Raw genomic sequence first — 11,518 nt, forward strand, 5'->3', positions numbered from 1 at the left:
TTTACCACCTAATCCTAACTTCGGTGATGGAAACTGACTGTGGGGCCCACAATAATGGCTACTTTTTGAACTTTTCCCCAAATTCTCTCGATTTCCTTTTCTACATCAAATTCTTACAGATTGAAGTTGTTTTTTTGCGATTTTCTTCCCAAATCCTTAAATTTGGTGATCCTTAACAATCTTACATCAAATTCTTCCAGATTTGTGGTCCTTGAATCATGTCAGCTGTTCTACAACAAGTAGGAAGAAGGTACGCAATTTTCATGATGTGTGTTGTAATTTTTGCAATTGGTTTCATGATTATGTTCCAATTGTTAAGTGTAATTGAAATTGCACATACGTGTTATTAATTGAACCCCAATTTCGCTGCAAAAAATTAGGGTTCATGTTAGTCAAAATTAATTTGGGGGTTTTTGAAATTTCAATTGGATAGTAAAATTAGGGTTAGGTTCTGGTAATTGTGTTCAAATAAAATTAATTTCAATGCTTTTGTTAATGAATTTCAGAAGGGAATGTCTTCTATTAGCATATCACCTTCAAAGGAGAAACGATGCCAATGTGGAGTTCCTATGGCAAGGCTTACTGCTTGGACTAGGGAGAATCTTGGACGCAAGTTTAGGTCTTGCAAATTCTATGATCTTGTGACAGAGACAAGGGGGTGTAAAACTTTTGAGTAGGTGGATCAACCAGATGGAACACCTTGGCAAACAGAGGTGATTAACAACTTGGTGTTGGACAAGAAATTGATGAAGGGTGAGATTAATGGCATGATGAGGGAAGTTGATGATGTTAGTGGGCAGAGGAGGTGCTTGCTCAATGAGATTGACAGCTTGAAGATGAAATGCAAAGCTCTTAGTTCAGACAGGAAGAAGATGAGCAAGGAGGTGCATGGAAGCAATGCAACATCAAAGAAAATGCTGACATTACATGCTGTTGTTGTGTTTTGTTGTTTTGGTTTGGTTTTGGCTAAGTATTTTATATCTTAGGTTCAGTTAGGAATGCTAAGAAACATAAAATCCCCAACTGATGTTGTCTTTTGTTAAGCTGTTAAGGGTGTTTATAGGGATGACATTGCTTGTACTTGAAATGAAAATTAATCAATGAAATGGAACTTTTGCTAGAAACTTGTCATATTACTACTTGCAAAAACAGGCACTTAGTTGTTTTGAGTTTGTTTTGACAAAAGATATGGCACCATAGTGCATAAGCAACTTTGTTCAACTACCAAATATACCACCAAATATACACAGCATTAGACAAAAAAATAGACTGTTCATCAACAAAATACTACTCTAAATCCTATCACAGTGCATTGACATCTTTGACCTTCTTGATCCTTATTACATGAAGCTTTGACCTTGTTTGAATTTTGATTGGGGCTGGGGTAGCTGCTGGCACTGGTGTAGGCTGACTAAGGCTCTTCTTGCTTCTGGTGCAAGGTTGACTTAGAATAGGTCATGTTCTTGCAGGCTGACTTGACCCAGCTGTTGTTGTTGCATGCTGACTCCCCCCAGCTTTTATTGTTTGCTGACTCCCAGTTTCTGCTGTTGTTGCAGGCTGATATTGGGGCAACTTCAATGCAACCTGCAATTACAATATGAATAGAATTAAAATCTGAGCCATTAAATACAAACAAGTGCATGTCAATAGCAAAGTCTCATAAAATGTACCTGTCTTGCAACCCTTTCTTCACTTTTCATCCTTTGTTCCTTGAGCTAAGGAGTCTGCAGTTGTGGCCTTCCACCCTTTCGGTTTGTTGCAGGTGGGTTGGGCTGGTCTGGTGCAGCTTCATGCTTGCATGCTTTGGCAAAGTGACCAAAACCACCACAGTTCCTGCACTGCTTCTTAACCTTTGGTTTCTTTCCCTTAGGTGCTGCAGAAGTCCCCTCCCCTGGTTATAGCTTTCTCTTTTTTTACTTTGGTCTTCCAGGTTGCACTTTAAGCACAGGTGGCAAAGGCTGTCTTAGCCCCACCTTTTCTCAATGTTTAGGCCCAGGCATTGGCTGGATGGGCTCTTCATATGCAGCTAAGTATGTTATCCTTTAGTAATGTGGGTGAACATACAACTCAGGATCATCTCTTTTGTCCAAAATGCATGGACATAGGGTATCCCTGTCAACTCCCACCTAAAACAAGTGCATGTTCTGGCTTGTAGATCCACAATGCACTGATTATCCTTGTACTTGACTTCATAAGTCTCACCCCTTGAAGCTTAAACCTCACATGTCCTGGCATACTTCTCCAACCCATCAAATATCTTGTTCACAAATGGGGTCAGTAAACCTTACCACACACTAGCTGCTTCCCACTTATCATTACTCCTCTTCATCATGTATCTTCTTAGCCACTCCATTTGAGTGAGAATAAGCTTGTCTCTGGCATCTCTGATCACTGCATTAATTGTCTAACATATGTTGTTTAACAACATGTTAGACTTGCAGTTTGTAGAGAATGCATTCCTTGATCAGTGGTGGGGGGGAATGTTAGACAGCCACTGATAAGCTTCTTCATCTAGGAAGTTGATGTTATCCGTAGCAACCTCAAATTCAAACTGACAGAAGCCATACACATGCCAAACATTCAATTCAAAACTGATAGAACATATTGACAACCCAAACATTCAATTCAAAATCTATAGAATATGTAGATAACCCAAACATTCAATTCAAAACAGATAGACATGGCCAAAAACACACAAGTTCAGCAAAAAAACACACAAGTTCATCCAACCACACACAAGTTCAGCAAAAAATAAACAATTTCAGCCATAAACATGTTGACAAAAATGGGCACAAACAATTCAGAACAATTCAAAAATAAAACTAGTTTAGTTGCTCACCAGAGTGCTTGCCCTAGCAGCAGCCCAGAATAATTCTTTGAAAGTTGCGCCATGGAATTTCAGTTTGAAATTTGCCCAGATATGTCTGACACAAAACCTAAGCTCAGCTTTGGGGGCTATAACTTCAAATGCTTCTAGCATACCCTACACATAAGCCATAAACATACAAGTTAGTGTCCTCAAATTTCAAACAATGAATAAACAAGGATATGACAAGAGATACAATGTACTTGCTTTCTGTCTGTCAGACATGAAAGTCAGCCCAAATCCTTGCTTAAACACACAAAGTGCTTTCAGCAAACTCTCAAGAAACCAACACCAACTATCTTTGTTTTCAATTTCTGTAGTAGCCCAAGCCAGTGGGAAAATGTTGTCATTTCCATCTTTTTCAATTACAGCTAGGATCTGCCCAGGATAAGCCCCTTTGAGATGGCAGCCATCCATCCCAATGATGGGTCTGCAACCAGATATGAACCCATCTCTAAGTGCAGCTAAACACATTAACATCCTCATAAAAATTGGCCTCTCAGTTTGACCAATGTCATCCACCCCCACATTACAACTACTTCCAGGGTTCCATTTTAGAATAGCTTTCCCATAGTCCCATACCCTTGAATACTGTTCTGCTGAAGACCCATAGATTATTAGCTTTGCCTTGCTTCTAGCCAACCCTTAGAATAGGTTATTTTGATCCCCAAATCATTCAAAGCCCTTTCTTGAATCTGTCTGATCTTCCATCTGGGGTCTGCCAGAAACTCTATAGTCACCTTGTTGTTCATTTTAGTCCTAATACACATATGCTTCAACCTTAATGTCTTAATTTGCCAAGCCTCTGATTTCACTAGCCTAGTTGCATAAAACTTGAACCTACACCTAACACCTTTCACACATGTACACTTCACTAACCTACTGCTTTTCTTGTTGTACACACACTTGCATCTCCTTCTGCAATATGTTGTCAGTCTCTTTGAGTCATTGTGAAGCAAATAATACTCAAACCTATTTTCAATTGCATGCTGTCTCAAGGCTTTCCTCAGTATTTGCACGTCATTGAACCTTTGACCCACTGCAAACTTTATAGCCCTATCAAAGTCTGTCTCAGCATTAAACCAAGTTACACTACCCTGATCATCATCTGAGTCACCTTCCAAACTCCTTAGCTCATCAGAATCACAATCTGCCTCCTCTTCAACCCTCACTTCAAGCCCTCTCAAATTTTTATCTATTTCAAACCTTGGATCCTGATCCTCATCATCCTTTTGCTCCCCTCCTTCACCTACTCCTCTCAAACTGCCCGTAACTTCACTGTTGAGATGCTCCAAGTTCTTCTTCAACCACTCCTCATCATCATCTGAGTATAAGTCCTCTTCTCCCTTATCCAAGTCTAATTCAAAGTCACTCAACTCAAAATCTGGGGATTGTGTTTCACCCTCCTCATCCTCAAACTCATCAGTATCAAGCCTTAAGCTCCTCACTCTTTGTTTCTTCTTACTTTCTATAGCTCCAGATGCAACAAATCCAACCTCCTCATCTACCTTGGCCTTACCCTTTTTCTGCAACAGTGAACTTACCCTTTCCTTTTTATATAGCACTTACTTTCTCAACCCTAGGACTCCGTCCTCTCCTCTGTCTCTCTGTCATGGATAACAATGCCCTTTAACCTTGGGCTTCTCCTAACTGACTCTCCTCCAGTGGGCTTACTCACTAATGGGCTGGTGTCAATTAGTTTAGGCCCACCCAACTCCTTTTTCAGTTTCTTCCTTTGTTTTGGGGTCAGCTCATTGCCATCTATACATTTAAAGGGTGTTTTCTCAGTCCCCTCAATTGGTTCATGACTAGTGATATACATCTCCAGTGCCCCCTCTTTGCTCACAGAATCAAGGAATCCATTCACCTCACCATCAACCAGCTCCCTTTTACCATTCACCCTAGACTTCCCCTTCTGTTTATACCAGCAACTAAACCCCCTAAGCACCTTCACATTAACATACACAAAGCCATGTATAGCTACTTGCCTCAAAAAGTGTACATCTATCTTACACACTTCACTTTTTTCATCCAATAAACCCACCCACCATTCCAAGTTAACACCCTCCTATTTTTACCAGCTAAAGAAGGTATAAGGCACCCCCTAATGTAATTTTAAGGTTCACCGTGTCCATTCTGTAACAATTCCAACATAAGCAGACACACCAATAAACAATTTCAGTAATTGCACAGTTAAATACTCCAAATCACATCTATTCACCAATTACATCAACAAAAAGCAATTAACATTGACTGTGCACTAAATTAACAATTATCAAGTAAAGCTAACTCTAATTAACTAATTATTTAACAATAACACACTGTAATTAAGTCAAAGATTCGCATAATTAGGGTTTATAATAATTTAATTCACATATTCCCCAAAAAAGCATAATTTACCCCAATAAACAACCCCAAATCCCATGGAATGTACATAAAAGTGGTTTAAAGTACCTTTCATTGTCAGGAATCTCGATTTTTGTCAGCAAATGCATAAGCTTTTGGTCCCCTCCCCCTGTTGAAGATGACAAGTGAAGGCTGAGTTGTTGCGATTTTGTGGTTCCACCTCGTCTTCAACTACCAAATTTGATAAATTAATGGATGCGGTAGATTTAGGGTTTTACTTTTAACAGAGAGAGATGAAATTTCAGAGGAGAGAGAAGAAATTTCAGAGGAGGAAGGTGAGAAATTGAATAGGGAAGGTGAGAAAAGGAGGACAGAGAGGGAAATCGGTTTTAAAACAATAAATTTGGAGGGAAGTGACAGATTGTGGATCCCACAGTCAGTTTCCGTCACCGGAGTTAGGATTAGGTGGTAAAACGAAAGTTTTTTTTTTTATTTTTTTTTATGTGGTGGAAGAGTAAAACTATTTTTTTGGAGGTGGTAAATTCAATTAAGTGGTTTTTTTGAAGGTGGTAAAAGTCAAAATTTCCAAAAAAAAACCATTTTTGAGTATGATATCATTTTCAAATGTAGAAATAAATTGAGTGAGCTTAATATGAGATATGTACTTGTAGATTAGTTTTGAAAAAAATATTTATACATATAGGTATTAGTATATGTATAAAATATTTATACATATAGGTATTATAGTATATGTATAAACTCCATCCCTGACCTTCTTCTCCATGACTCCATTCTTAACTCTTTTAGATATGGGATCGGGGTTCGGTGGAGTCGTGGCGAAGAGGGTCAGGGATGGAGTTTTGGGATCAGTGCGTCGATTTGGTGGTTTAGGTGGGGTTTTGGGTGCGCCGGATGGATAGCCTAAGGTGGATCAAAGTTTTGGGATTTGTTCGCTGGGAGTGCGTGCATTGGTTTATAAGTGGGTGCGTTGCAGACTTGCAGCGTTGGGTTAGTGTATGGCGGTGATAGTATAGTTCAGACGATCGACAAGGACGAAAGAGGCTAGGTTTTTAGTATGACTAGCGGGGGGGGGGGTGGTCTTCGGCCGGGGAGGGAGTCTGGGTGGAGGGCTACTGGGGAGGGTGGCTGGAAGCCTGGAACGGTGGGGGGAAGGGGGGAATTTACAAATTTTTTTTTTTATAAATAAATTCAATTATTAAAATTTTAAAAACCCAACCAATCACAATAGGACACGTGGCTAATTTAACCTATTGCTCAGGTTACCAACCGGTTACATTCTATTTTGGGCGGATGCATGTCAAAGGTTGTTTTATTATGGAATAATCTAAAGGTCGTTTTATTTTTAGAAACCGGTGAAATGTTGTATTATTCTTGACAATTTTTCCTAAACACAAAACACTAAAGCGTGTTTGACAACATTGTTCGATGAATTAGTTCTCTCTTTCATACACCCTACTTTTCACATTATTTATTTATTTTTTTCATCAATATTTTACGAATATATATTGGGTATGCATTGCTAAACTAGTCAATTTATTGGAATCTTAGGAATTTCCCTTTGCAGGAAAAGTTTCTTGCAATCTCCTTTTGCTTCTTACCAATAAAAAAAACTCTATCAACTACGATATCATGTTTTAATTCTTGTCATTAATATATACCATATTGTTTTTCACGAGCACTAACTAGAGATATCTAATGGTCAATGGGGGGTGAGCTAGTATATATTCGCATTTATCAATACTAGAAAAAGTGTTTTGGTACGTATTAAGGAGTCAAAATTCAAGCTTTTAAAGGTCGAGAATGATCAAGTAAGACTTGACTCATTTGTATGGTATTTGTCTATTTGAGGTAAGGATTCACTTACTCCCAAGTCCTAATTACTTTACTCGTACATGAGAAGAATAATTTAAAAAAGGAGAAAGGAATATAAACTAGAAAAAAGGGAATGTGTATGTGTGTGTGTGTGTGGGGGGGGGGGGGGGTGTTAAAACCATAAGACGGTGAAACAATTACTGAAGAATGTATATTCGAGCCGACCATCGAAAGTATGGACAACTCAACAACGAAATCCGTATATCTGAGCTGACCATCGATCGGAAAAACCAGTAATATTAATACACTAAGCTAGTGAGCTCAGATCCATCTCCCTTGAATTTGCAAGTTTTTGTAGATAAGCTGAATTTGGATATTTGGGGGGTTGAAGACGATAACGCAAATTGATTGTCAGTGATAGTTATTGTTAATTTAATTACTGTAATTATTAATTTTTATTATGTTATTATTTATTTGTATACTTATTATTGATTTGTATACAGTTTTTGGTTATCTGATTTGAGTTTATATGTTTTTGATTTTAAAGAATGTTTGTGGGTTTGCTTTAAACTTAATCGTTTTAATAAAATTATTTTCAGTTTCTAATTACTATACTGTTATTTATTATTAATATAATGTTATTGTTAATTTTTAAATGTTATTTTTTGAAAAGAAAGGTTTTTTTTTATAGCGTAATCTGTCAAAGCTTTTGCTTGAAATTACATTTTTGCCCTAAGAGCAAGATTAGCCATGAGTCTTAAGACTCAGGATGACATCATCATTTTTTGATTTTGTGATCTTAAGACAAGACTTTGTATTTTTAATGCATTTAAGAAGCTAAGTCTTAACAAAATCTGAAGTGGAGTCTTGAAAACTCAAGACTCAACTTCAGACTCAATTTAACACTCAATTAATTTTATTTTTTTTAAAAAAAAACTTTAAAAATTTAATTTACATGTAAAAAAATGAGTCTAAGCGATTGAAGAGATAAATTTTATCGAGTCTCAACATAATTATAAATTAGAAAAAAAATTAAACTTAATCTAAAAAGCTAATGTGACAATGGATTAAAGTCTTAAGATAAGACTGCGCTAATCTTGCTCTAAGTATCATCGCTCCTCACGACTCGCGTACATGAGTATACTGGACCAAAAAACACGCGAGGGTTTGAAGATTTTCCTTAAAAAAAGTATGTTTATATTCCTCATTTACGCGCGCAACCGTCCACTGTAAAAACTACAAATGACGGTGGCGTGCGACGGCGGCGCGGCATAATCACCGCCACATTCTGACGAAGTTCAGCCGTCATATGCTAGATCCTTCTAACGGCTACATTCTGCCATTGCCAAATTTCAAAAACCTTCCATTTCCAGTTTCAACCTTGTATAAGCAAAAGTAGCTTGAAAATGGAGCGCAGTCTTTTGGCTTTTCTGCGCTCTTCTCATCATATAAACCAGCTTAAGCAAATTCATGCTTTGATTATCACCAGATACCCTTTTCTCTCTCTTAATTTTGCTCATAAATTGCTTAATTTGACCCAGTTGAAGTATGCCCGCAAGGTGTTTGATGAAATGCCTAACCCAGATGAACGTTTGTATAATATGTTCATTTCCGCGTATTCTAGGATTGGTTCTTACAAAGAAGCAGTGGGTATGTTTTGTTTGATGCGTCGTAATGATAATAATATCACTAGTTATAGTGTTCCACCTGTTTTGAAGTCGTGTTCAGCTTTCTTGATGGTGGGGTTGGGGAAACAAGTTCATTCTTTGATTATTAGTTTCGGGCTTGAGTCGAATTGTTTTGTTCAAACTGCTTTGATGGATTTGTATGCAAGGTCTGGTGATTTGGTATCTGCTAAAATGGTTTTTGATGGTATTTTAGATAGGGATCCTATTACTTATAATTGTTTGATGTCTGGGTACTCCAAATCTGGTGATGTTTTAGCAGCTCGTAGGTTGTTTGATGAAATGCCTGAGAAAAGTATTGTTTCGTGGAATACGATGATTTCCTGCTATGCTCATAGTGGTGATCATCAGGAAGCTTTGAGAATATTTGAAATGATGCAAGAGGAGAATTCTCAAGCCAATGAATTTACTGTGGCGACTGTGCTCTCTATCTGTGGTAGCCTGGGAGATTTAGAATTGGGTTTGAGACTCAAGAAATATGTTGATGATAATAATATGTTTTCTAACATGATAGTGTCAACTGCATTAATGGAGATGTTTGTAAAATGTGGGGCTGTTCCTGAAGCTCGGCAAGTGTTTGATCGCATGAATGAGAGGGATATTATTACGTGGGGTTCTATGATTGCTGGTTATGCTCAAAATGGGAGAGCTATTGAGGCTTTGGAACTATTCAAATGTATGACAAATGAGAAAATTAAGCCAAATGATGTAACTCTGGTAAGTGTCTTATCAGCTTGTGCTCAGCTAGGTTCTGTAGAAACAGGTGAACAGATTAAAAAGTACATAGAAACTGAAGGGTTGGACTCGAACATGTATGTTGCTTCGTCATTGTTGTGTATGTATTCGAGGTGTGGAAGTATAAATAAGGCTTGGCAAGTCTTCAATCAGATGTATGAGAAAGATGTTGTATCCTGGAACTCTATGATTACCGGGCTTGCTTTTAATGGTTATGCTATGGATGCTATTATTCTTTTCGAAAGAATGATAAAAACCAATGTTAGGCCAGATGGTGCTACATTTGGTTCACTACTAACAGCATGCACCCATGCTGGCCTAGTTGACCTGGGTCTTAAACTCTTCCACAGCATGCATTCAGAGTATGATATTGTCCCTGAAGTGGAGCATTATGCATGCATTGTTGACCTATTTTGTAGATGTGGAAGACTTAATGAGGCTTATGAATTCATATGTCAGATGAAGAAGCCAAATGTTGTAATTTGGGGCACGTTACTTAGTGCTTGCAGAATTCATTGTTATACTGAGCTTGCGGAGGTAGCATTGACAAAGTTGGTAGAGTTGGAACCTGAGAATTCAGGCAATTATATCCTTCTTTCAAACATATATGCCTATAAAGGAAGATGGCAAGACAATCTAAGAATAAGAAACTTGCTGAGAGAGAAAAAAGTACAGAAAATTGCAGCATATAGTTGGATCGAACTAGAGGATGGGATGCATAGATTTCTAGTTGCTGACTCATTGCACCCTAGATGTAGTGAGATCTATGATGTGGCTGTTGGCCTGGCTATGGTTTCATCGGATGAGACGGAGAATTATTTTGAATATTAGCTTATATCAATTTTGAAGATTGGAGCACCCATCAGCAAAGCTTGATGGGAGATTGTACAGCTTTGATATTGTAAGTTTTGATTACACTTTTGTTAAGCAGCCTTTATAATGAAATAAAGTACTTATAGCCTTTTATTTTCTGAAGCATTGTTATTTCTTATGGTTTTTATTTTTTGCCGTGATGGTGAGGGTGGGACATGGTAGGCTTCTAGGTGTATCTCCACTTTGATTAATTAGTTTAGTTGGTGGAGCCTTGGCTTAAGTTTTCTAAAGTTAAACAGTACTTGTTTGCCTATACGGCATTGGTATATTACCAATTTACCACTGCTCCAATCAAATATGCGTATAAAGTTTTGTAGCTGTAACATTTTATTACTGGAATAGTTCTGGGTTTCGAGAAGCATGAGTGCAATTGTGTACAATTTGCAAGTAATTTAATAGGATGGTCAAAGCATCAGCGATAGACTTCAAGATGTCTGTTTTTTCCACATAATTTGCACGATTTTTACTCTGACATAGTCAATTAAGGAGAACAACGGTTAAGTATGGACTTGTAATGTATGAGATATTGTGCACACATACCTTGATAATTTACTTGCTTTTTATGTTTCTATTATGTAATGTATCATGGCATTCATAATTCTTTCTCTCTCCATTTGTCTCTTCTTATGAAGCGGTAAAATATCAGATAGTGAATCAGCAATCAGATGTTTTGCATAAATTTATTTTCTATTAATATCCTTCTACCCAGGTTGCTTTTCAAGTTACTTTACAAAAACATATGGTTGCTTTTGAAGTTAGATATAGTAGATCCAATTTTTTTTATCCAAACTGTCTCTTGTTAGGAAAAAGTAGAATTCATATTTCTGGAAAGAGATGATACCAAGCAATTTAGAGTTTAGACAGGGGATATAGGATGAGGTTTTCTGTCAGCTTTCATTCATTTTAAACTTGATTGTGGCATTTTTATGTGACTTCCTTGCTACAGGTTTTGACATATTGAATTAGTTCCTGAAGGAAGCTGTCTAAGCAAAATTTTGGAGATGATATAAGAGATTATGGTCTACTCTTTACTCTGATGAGGTAAATTTCATTTAGCTTGATAACTTGCTCTTCTGCTGCATGTTAATTTACAAGTTTTGAGAATTTGTTTTATTGTACTTCAAGTCTTCAAGTTTTCACCCAACTTAAGTAGAATAATATGTTGTTGGTTTAGTTACCC

The 11,518-nt window shown here is 37.4% G+C and overlaps 1 pseudogene across 1 annotated transcript; it reads left to right on the top strand.

Moving 5' to 3' along the window:
* Positions 1 to 8,234: 8,234 nt before the first annotated feature.
* Positions 8,235 to 11,351, top strand: LOC145568433 (pentatricopeptide repeat-containing protein At1g08070, chloroplastic pseudogene; annotated as a pseudogene). Its single transcript, XR_014095832.1, has 2 exons — positions 8,235 to 10,366; positions 11,285 to 11,351. The product of XR_014095832.1 is annotated as a pentatricopeptide repeat-containing protein At1g08070, chloroplastic pseudogene (transcript).
* The last annotated feature ends 167 nt before the right edge of the window (positions 11,352 to 11,518 follow it).

The sequence above is a fragment of the Chenopodium album genome, chromosome 11, assembly GCF_948465745.1.
Source record: "Chenopodium album chromosome 11, dcCheAlbu1.1, whole genome shotgun sequence".
NCBI lineage: Eukaryota > Viridiplantae > Streptophyta > Magnoliopsida > Caryophyllales > Amaranthaceae > Chenopodium > Chenopodium album.